Source organism: Apium graveolens, chromosome 5 (assembly GCF_009905375.1).
Source record: "Apium graveolens cultivar Ventura chromosome 5, ASM990537v1, whole genome shotgun sequence".
Taxonomy (NCBI): Eukaryota; Viridiplantae; Streptophyta; class Magnoliopsida; order Apiales; family Apiaceae; genus Apium; species Apium graveolens.
In genome coordinates, this window is record NC_133651.1 from 271018854 (window position 1) to 271029963 (window position 11110).

Here is an 11110-nt window from a genome sequence, read left to right on the forward strand (position 1 = left end):
TCAGGAGTTTAACAAGAAGACGAATAAGAATAAGTAACCCCTATTAAGGATGGAATGTGATTAAAATCGCTGAGAAGTTAATAGGACAATTGGAAAGAGTGGAATGTGAAGTTCAAATACCTGAAGGTGAGAAAAAGAAGATATGAGAGTAATTTCCAACCTTAATTGATGGAGTTTGGGAATTAGTAAGAAGTGTTCGAATGTTTGAAAATTCAGTTGAAAGTGAGTACCATCTATTATCCGTAGACGAAGGGCCAAAGTGAAAAGGTGATTCAGACAATATAAGATATGTTGAGAGTATATATTGAGGTCTAAAAGGAAACTGAGGTAATCACCTATCATTGATTAAATTTTCCTATGCTAATAGTTATCATGCTAGTAGGGGAATGCTACTTTTTGAAGCCTTGTATGGGCATAAGTATGGGTCCCCACACTAGTGAGAGAAAGTGGGAGTAGAAAGGTTATTAGGTTCTAAGTTAATTCATCACACCGAGTACATATCGATGTTAATTTGGAAAAGAGTTGAAGCAGCTTGGGATAGACAAAGAAAGAAGGCGCACTTACATCGAAAGAGTGTGGACATGGAAATAGGACAGTGGGTATTGACAAAAGTTTCATCTTGGAAGAGATTGGTTAGGTTTGATTAGAAGGGGGCAACTTGAGTCTTGAATATATGGAACCGCTCGAGGTATCGAGGAAAATAGATAGAGTTGCTCATGAGTTAGTATTGCAGCCGCAGTTGCAACAAATTTATTATGTGTTCTACGTGTCCATGTTAACGTGATATGTTTCCGATTCGAACCAAGTCATTGATTAGGAGCCAGTGGGTTGTTATCCAAATTTGTTCTGCATAGAGTGATCGATCCAAATTCTTGATCAATAAGAGCGAGTCTTCAGAAATGAATTTATGTCTATAGTGAGTATGCTTTGAGTAAATCCTCGAATAGAAGAGTATACTTGGGAGTTAGAGTCAGCTATACTTGATAAATATCCTCACTTGTTTAGTTAAGTCAGATTCTGAGGAAATAATCTTTTTAAGGGGGAAGGATGTAACGACTCGTATATTTTTAGTATTATTTATATGCGTAAATATTGAATAAATAAATAAATAAATAAAATATGTATATGGGTTCTGTCAGCGGGTTATTGTTTTGTTATTATGTATATATTATTACTAGTGTATGTGATTGAATTGCGTGGTTAATTATTGAGTTGTATGATTTGGTTTCGCTTTTAAGAATGATTTTATTGCAGTTTTATCTTTCATAAATATTTGGGTTGTCTCAAAAAAATTATTTTTATGGTTTTATAATTTCAATAATTATTTTTGGGATTTTATAAAATTTAGAAATCAATATTTCATCAATTATTTAGCCCTGTCTGATTTTTTGATTTCATGTATTTGTAAAATCTGTATTTAATTCCAGAATTCTTCAAAAATTACGAAATTCATATTTTATGAAGTTTATAATATTCCGAGAATTTTAAAATTATTTTGGGAATTTTTGAGATTAATTTCACCCACGCGTTGATCCGTTTAATGGTTATAAGCGGGTATAAATTGTGTTTCAAGAATTATTTTAAAATTAAGAAGTTTATGTTTTTATTAACTTCGTGATATTTATAACATTTTAAGACCACTTTCATGATTTTCTGTAAGTGTTTTAAGTGTTGCTTGGTTCGTTAATTGATAAATGCGGGTATGGCGTGCGATTCAAAAATGGTTTAAAAATTATGAAAATTTTATTTTATTAATTTTTAATTACTTCGAGGATTTTAACGTTATTTGGTAATTTTCAGGATTTTATTTAACTACGCTTTTACTCGTTACATTGCAAAATAGCGGATTAGAAACCGGCCTCGCAGAGGGCAGCAGGACACGTGTTGAATATCTATTACCCTTCTGATACGTGTCATTGACTGAAGTTATTAATAAAAAAAAATATAACAACAATTACCCCCACCCCCTGTTCTTCAGCCTGTCTCTCTCTCTATACAATCTCTCGTCTCTCTCTCAAAAATCTCTCGATCTCTCGCTCTTCTCTCTCTGCAATTCTCGATTCATCTTTCTCTTTCTCTCGTCTGGTTTTCCCCGCCCATCCGGTAATTCCTCCGCCCTGTGTCCTATTTTCCGGCGAGAGCTCGCCACTTTTTCCGGTTGTTGCGCGTTTGAGCGCGTGTATGATATGTGTGTGTATCAGTTGTGCCTGTGTGTGTATTGATTGTGTGTGTGTTACAGTGGTGTGTGGTGGTGGTGCTGCGGAACGCCTCCGGTGTTTTCGGCCACATCTTTGGCTATGCTCAGTTTATTCCGACTGTGGTGTGTATTTTGTGCGTGTGTCGCTCACGTATTGCATGCCTGATTTAAAGTTTTATTTTACTTTCTGCAGGATTAATTTTGATGGCTTTCGTGAAATAAATAATAAAATTTGTGCTGGAAAATTTTAATTGTAAATCGGTAAAATTTATTTGGAAACCCGACAAGTATCGGGCACCAATAAATTTTACCGCCGTCGGCGATGAGCCTCGGTGAGCCGACGGTGGAGGGTGATGATTTTTATCTGAGTCCTACGAATAAATTATAAAAAAATATACGAGTAATAATAATAATAATTTGGTTTGAATCGGTGGTTGTGATTGATAAATTGGATTGTGATTGTAAGTGTTGGTTGGTATTGTTGTGAATTTGGACGTCGAATTGTTTCAACGGGTAGTCTGATAAACAAAGGGGACGCTGCCCGATTCCCGGAAAATCGAACTACGGAAATACGGGAGCGTATCCAGTAATTATCGGGACGTTGAGCGAATATATATATATATATATTATATGAAACTTGATTGTATGTTGTACTGAAATATTTTGCCAAAACCAATAACCCTAATTTCTTGAAATGACGAGTATGCGTATTTTCTGAAAATGAACACCGAACCGATTTTCGAAAATGTGAACCCTAATTGTTGCGGGTGTTAATACAATATGTATAATTACGAGTCGGGATTTGATATCATATAGGTAGGTTGTTAGCGAGGATATGTCAAGCATACCTAGACGTCTAACATAGAGTATTTCGACTCCTGTAGGTTATAGTCGGAAGTCCCGAGAGTGGTGTTGGACTAAAGTTAACCTATTGATCAATCGACAAGCGCAACAAGGTTCCAAGCGAAGGACCTAAGCATTGAAGTCGGATCCAGGATAGCCTGCTAATTAGGTGATAAGCCCGAACGTCTGAATCGATCCAAAGTCAGTCAGTGATAGTTGTAAAGCTCTGCAAGGCAAGTACCCATGACCATTCTTTTATGGTTCAGTATATGTGAATAGCTAATGTTTTAATCTCGTAATGGAACATAAACGTTTTAAGTTACGTATCCCCTGTATTTTAAAATGTTGTTTAAGTGTGTTTTTGGGGAAAAGTAACTTCTGATTGTACCTATCTCTAAAATGTGATTAAAATGAAAGGAAGTTTTGAATAGTGTGATGTGATAAAATTGTTTTGAAAAGAGATAGGTAAAAGTGGATTTGAAAACTGGATAAAATTAATCGGATATTGGATAACGTTGCATAAGTGGCTAATTCGGTTGCGCGTATTACATAACCGATTAGTCCAGTATAGTTAATCAGAGACCTAACTAGTCTCTGCGGATCCGGTTATTTTATGTGAAAGCCCGATCAGCTTTCGTAGACATTTTGTGTGATAGCCCGGCCAACTATCCTAGATAATTTGTGTGGAGGCCTGATCAGCCGTCTCTAGATACCATCCAATATATATCTGATTGTGGTTTTGTGGTTCCAGTAACGGAACAAGTGATTGTGGTTCCAGTAATGGAACAAGTGATTGTGGTTCCAGTAACGGAACAAGTGATTGAGGTTCCAGTAACGGAAGAAATGGTTTTGGGTCCCCGTAGCGGGACAAATGATTTTGTGGTTCCTATAATGGAATGGAAGATTTGGAAATGAAAATAGCATGCTAAAATTGAACTTTGGTATTTATGCACAACACACGACTGTTGATTTTGTTTTACAGAGCATGCTAGTTTTGATATCCAGTTTATACATGTTGTACTTGTTTTCTAAAAAGTTATGAATTATGTACTGCTTTACTTTAAGTCGTTTTACTTGTTATTCATATAGTGGTACAGGTGTGTAAACCAGGCCTATGCTATCTTTAAGACCCAAAATGCTGGGCAACTGATTGCTCACCCTTACAGAATATTTTATATATGTATTGCAGATGCCTAGGAGATTTTTCCGTGATAGTTAGGGCAGAGTTCTTGTTCCTTCCGTGCCAGGCTCCTCTGATGTATTTGTGTTCAGACCAGATGAGGTCTGTTGAGTTGCTATATTAAGCTAGTGGTCAGGATTGTGTAAGGTAATTTGGGTTGTGTTAGTTGTGTAGCCTAAATCATACATAAACCTGGAAAAGGTCTTGGTAAAGGGGTTGTGTTTATGTATTAATAATAATTCGGGTGATATTATGTTTAATATTAATGTTGTTGGTGACGTCAACTCCTGACCCCGAGGTTGAGGAAGTCACAAAATCTCCATGCAATGTTGATGTAGACAATATTGAAGATATGTATAGAAGTAAAGTTTGTTAAACTCATAGAAGAAGACAAAATGGGGAGATTGACTTCTGCATTTAGTTAGAGTCTTGACATCATCAATCAGAACTTGTGCATAATTTCATAATGAACAAGTTGGGGGAGATTGTAATATTTAAGTGATAATGTCAAAGATTACTGAAGATGACAACATCATTGGCGTTCCTGATCAAAGTGTGAAGCAAAGCTAAATGGACATCTGATCTAAGGAGAATAATGAACTATTACATTTCATAATCTTTTAAACTTGGGGTTAGTCTTGTTAACAGGCATGAACTTGTGTTAAGCAATCTTCTCACAAATTGGGGGAAATTGTTGTATAAGACATGCCTGTACCTTAACAAGACTAAGAAAATTTGTCAACCCTAAGTAAGTTGTATTGTTATCTTAGTTTGTATTTGTACTTATAACATTTTAAAGTCTATAAAAATGCAAAGGAGCAGACTGAAGTCTTTTTCCTGAAACAATATCAAGCCTAAGGATTCTATCTGGAAGAAGATCGAGATGATCATGCCTTAGAAGAATTTCGAAGAAGCTTGGAGTTGAATAAATCTGTTTGGATAAAAATACTTTAAGTCAAGATCTCTACAAGTCACATATTTAATGTTATAGAGAAGTCATTCGAGAACTCCAAATGACTTATCGAGAAGTCAGAAAAGCTACTAGAGAACTCAGAGAGATATGGACAAGTCAAGAAGACATGAAGGTTGGAGATATCGACAAGTCATTTCTTCACTAGAGAACTCAGAGTTATTGACAAGTCTACATTCATTAGAGAACTCTGAGTTATCGATAAGTCAAAGTCCACTAGAGAACTCAGATATATCGATAAGCCACAATTCACTAGAGAACTCTAAGTTATTGACAAGACAAAGTAAAGACATGATATTGAGAGATCTCGACAAGCTAAAGTTTTATTCGAGAACTCAGAGACCTCTATAAGTCAAATTCACTAGAGCATTAGAGATCTCGATAAGTCATTATACTTATCGAGATGTCAAGATCTCTATATGCCTAATTGGAGATCTCGAGTAACATTCTTAAAGTACAAAATCACAGACCAGTTCAATATTCAAGATTAACAATCAACAAACAATCCAAACAACTGGATTGACAAGTCTACAAAAAGCAGCTTGAAGAATGTGCAAGATCAATGGTGAAGATTAACTGACAGAGGAAGATTGAAATTATCACAGGATGCTAAAGATATGCTAAGCCAGAAATGGAAGATCTAGTTTTCTATAAATAGAAATGACAAGTGACGGTTTAGAAAAGCTAATAACATGTCTTATTGTACACTGTATAAACCAACAGTTAACTGAATTATAAAGTTAACACTGGTCCTTCAGTCAGAAGTAATAATTTAGAAAAAAATCTTGTAATTCTCTCAAGAAGAAGCTAAGCTCTTTATCAACAAAGAGCCTAGAAAGTAGCAAAACATTCTATTTTAATATAAAATTAAGTGAGTTTTGAAGATTTGTGTTCTTTATTTTTTGCAAGCTTAATTTCTGCATGAACACATTTTACTAAAAGTTCAATTTACTTTGTTCAACCATAAACATTCAAGAAAAGCCTAAAAATATCTAAAACACATTCACCCCCCCTCTGTGTGTTATTCATTTCCTAACATCAATCGTCAACCCTCTAACCACAGTAAAACCGTTCTTTTCCACCTTCGCATTCGCGTAAAACTCGCAAACCACACTCATGGGCACATCAGCGGGTGTCTCGCAAAAAGCAACTGAACCCATATCCAAAAATCATCTCCATAAACTTACCATCCCTCCTCGATGGCAGAAAACCTCGCTCCTTGGCTATGGGCTTCGAAATCAGCCTCGTACACTCCGCCTCAGCCTCCGGAGTTACAAACCTTGGCCTCACACCCCCAACACTAGAAGAATCGGTGGTGCTACTGCTTACTTGAGTTCTTTGTCTTTTGGGTGCCATTGAGATTGAAGAAGTTGAGAGAAAAGATGTGTGTATAAGAGAGATTTGTGTTTGAGAATTTCAGAAGTGATAAAGAAGTTTGTGTATAAGTGTGTGTATACATAGGAGATTAGGAATTAGTTATGGAAACGAAGTGGGATTAATGGGCGTAATGGGGGTAATGGAATTGATTTGGAATGGAAATTATGGGAAGTGGAGAAGGAAATTTCGGGTATGAATTGATTTTTGTTCAAATTCCCGATTTTCTGATTTCTTTTTTTAAGGTCCAGGGAGCCAGTGCGACCGCCCTGCCTGGAAGCGCGGGAGCGCCGTGCTTCTGGAAAACCAGCGCGGCCGCCCCGCATACCAACGCGGGCGCGCCGTGCTACTGGAGTTTCAGCGCGACCTCCCTATTTCTCAGCGCGGGCGCGCCGTGCTACTGTAGTTGGCACTGAATTTTTTTTCTTTTTCTGATTTTTTTTGTATTTTTCTCCTTATTTTCTTCTTCCTCTATCTACTAATGTACAACAAACTTGGGTTGCCTCCCAAGAAGCGCCTGCTTTACGTCGTTAGTAATGCTTCAACCTCTGGCCATTTACCTTGAACCCTTGTACCGGATCATTCTCAAAAATCTCCACCGCTCTATGTGGAAACACAGTTTTGATAACCAACGGCCCTGACTGTAATATCCGGGACATAGCGTGTAATTTTTTTGTTAATAAATAACTATTATGTGATTATATTATGATTTTTGGTGAATTATCTGATGATTGGTGTTGTTATGTGGATGTTTATATGTGGTAAAGTATAAGTATGTTAATTTTATTATGTCCAGAATAAAATATAGATAATTAAGGTATTTTTCTGGTAATTTTTGGAGTGTTATATGATTTTATATTAATTTGTGAATTTATTAATTATTTTCTGAATAATTACAAAATCATTTTCTAAAGCCGGCAATCGTCCAACCTCAACCGTTTTTACATTTTTACAACCCGAAACTCTTCCGAAAACTCCTTCCGAAACTAATCTGGTAATTTCGGACATTTTTCATGTTTTGACTTTTTCGATCCGGATTATGGTTTGACCCGTGCGCGACCCGACGCAATATTTTCGATACGCTAACCCTTTCTGATAACATTATCTTCGTGTAAATCATTTTATAAAAGCCCGGTTTTGATAATTATCCGAAATAGGATAATGCTTATCCAAAACAGGATAGTACTTATCCAAAATAGGATAATGCTTATCCAAAACAGGATAATGCTTATCCAAAACATGATAGTGCTTATCCAAAACTATCGTATTTATGGTTACTTAGCGGCTAAGAAACATATTTATTGATCCAACATGATCTAGAACGTACTACTATTCCGTAAATATAAATAGCCCTTTCTTATTTCAGTTTCACACGTAAAATCATAATCAGACAGTACAAACCCCTGAAAACCAGATAAAGCTTTATTAAAACACCGTATTCTTGAAAATCAATCGCACAAACGAAGGAGTTATTGAACTCCGATTCAGGCGTGCAATATATCAAAACGAAGCTCTCAAAAACCTCATCCTGAATCAATCATCCGTTTTTGACCAGAAATCAAGGTATTTTTCTGATTTAATTATTTTAATTTGAATTAATTATGGATTAAATTATGAATTTTTGTTCTTAATGTTTTTGATATGATTTGATGGCATAATCATGTAGATATTTTCATCCTGGTCAATTTGGTATATTATATGTTAAAAACCAAGTTCAATAACATGTAGAAAAGTTGATTTGATCTTTTGAGTATGAATGTTCTTCGTGTTCTTGAATAATTTCACCGGAAAATTTATATTTTTGGCTGGATTTTTGATCCATTAAATCTGGGCATGTTTGGATACTGTAGAAAGGTAGATTGTCTCACCAGGAATCGAACCATGCCAAAAATTTGTCTGTTGGATGTTGTTTGAGGGTCGTCGGAAAATCCGACACCGTCGGCAGTGGTTTCTTTGACCGCCATTTACGGCTATTTGGCTGTGATTTTGATAAAAGTAAGATTGCTATTATGTTTCCGGGGTTGATTAGAGCATATGTTGGTATTCTGGTGAAGTTCTAGATAACTTGGGGGTCGCCGAAAAAGCTTCATGGCGGCAGCCATGGAGTCCGGCCACCGGAAGAGAAGGGGGTGACAAAAGTTTAGTTTAGTCCCCCTTATTTTCTGGACTTTGCATTTATTTTCTAAACTTTGCAATTTTACAGTATAAATCCTGCGGATTAAGTTTTAAAAGTTGACACTTTACCCCCTGGAATTTATATTTTAAAAATTGTTTTTATTTATTTTGTTTAATTCAAAAAATACTTTTTAATAATTTAAAAATTCAAAAATAAATTTGAATTATTTAGTTAATTAATTTTAGTTAATAATTTATTATTTAATTAGTCAATTAATTTAAATATTAATTGATTAATTAATTTAATTAGTTATTAATTAATTTTAATTGATTATTTAATTGGATTTAATTATTTATCTTTGATTTATAAATTCTAAAAAATAGTTTTGAGCTTTAAAATATTATTTTTAAATTATTTTCAAAGCTCGATAATTATTATAAAATTATTTTAAAGTGAGATTCGGGTGTTCAAATCCTATTATTTAATTATAAAATGATTCGGAGGCCCATTTTAATTCCGAAAAATATTCAAAAATTCGTATTAAATACCTGGAAAATCATTTTGACCCCGAATCTTCTTTGAAAATTATTTTAATCGAATATCTTGCGTGCTATGTGCTATGTGCTATATGCTATCTGATTGATGTGTTATATGCCTATGTGGTTATTGTTTGACGGTTTTTATTGTAACTTTCAATCCGTAAACCGGATTTTGGTAAAATGAAGGGTAGATAGGAGCTTATGACGTCTATGAGACGATTAGAATGATATGAGATTGAGTATTGATAGATACTTATGATGCCTAGCAGAGTAAGTGAGGCATAGAAAAAGAAAGTCAGTGATCCGTAAATATGAATTGAAGTGTAGAAAGAGAAGGCAAGTGTTTGACGAATAGAAGCAAGGCATAGAAAAAGAAGGAAAGTGATTGATGAGTAGAACTGTTAGATGAGTACAAGTTAAGTTGAAAATCATCTGTGATAAGGCAAGTCCTTCTGAACCTTTCTTCGAGATATATTGCAAATATTTCTGAACTTTCTCATAACATGTTGCTAGTATTCAAAATAAATCTTGTTTTACATTGCAAGTGCTTAAACTATCCAACCTTGAACTCTGATCATATCCTTGAACTTGAGTTGTAAGCTTTATTTCTTGTAAACCACCAACAGTTGATTTCCCAGATATTAAACTACCAATACAATACTACTCTACAAATATCTACACACCATAAACCAAGTATTTCAATATAATTTTCTTGACTATACAGAAACTTATACACCCTGGAATACCTTATCACATCAAAGATCAATACCCTATATTATCATTGAACCTTTGTTCTTCTGATACTTGGTTCTTCATCAGGTTTGAAGCCATTCTTCATACTTACACCTTGATATACCCTGGTGATACCTATGAAATGTTTTATGCTCTGAGATAAATGCTTTATCAATGTTAATTATGATTCTGTTTTATTGAATTACAATGGTTATCATATTGAATCATTTTAGAATTGGATGGTTTTATAACTGTTGACCAGATTCGTAGTCAGACCAGATTCGTGGTCATATTAGGCCAATGCGTGCCTTGGATCCAGTATATAGAGCAAAGCTGGGAGCTTTGCTCGGGGCTAGTGCGTGACTGATCAGCAGCTTAACCTTGTTTTTTAAAAATGAAAAGAATATCCAATTCTATTCATTGCTTATCCAGAAATTTGATTCTTATGAATCATCTCATCTGATCATTGTTGAATCTTAGTTATTGCTATTATGACTTGCTGAGCTAGTTAGCTCACTCTTACAAATCTGTTATGTTATTTTACAGTTGAAAAGGAAATGGTTGGTAATGAGGATTCCCAGTCCAGTGTGCGAGCTAGAATTCCAGGATAAGCTGGACCGAGTTCGCAGGAGCTTTATAATGAGTTATGTAAGATTGTAAGAATGATATCATTATCAGTTTTAAGCGGAACTAGTTGGGATTTGGTACGTTTGTAATAAATAAGATTGTGGCTTGTGGACATACTTTAAACTGTTGTGATCCATAGTTATGGTAAGTAGGGTCATTACATATATTATTATATTCATAAGCAGGTATATATATGGTGTGTTTGTTTTGTGGACCCCAAACTTCTGACCCGGGTTTGGAGGGCGTCACACTGACCACCTCGACTTCAATTTTCCAGGAAAAAGACGGATACGAGAGTTAAATAAAAGAACTTGTTGCCCCGGCACAAATGCTTTGAGCACTAGACCCCTATCGTGCCACCTCTTGATTTTCTCCTTATACATTTTGTTGTTCTCATACGCTTGAAGCCAAAATTCGTCGAGCTCATTCAATTAAAGCATTCTTTTCTTATCAGCTGCATCCATATCAAGGTTCAATTTCTTCAAAGCCCAATATGCTTTATGCTCGAGCTCCACAGGCAAATGACATCCTT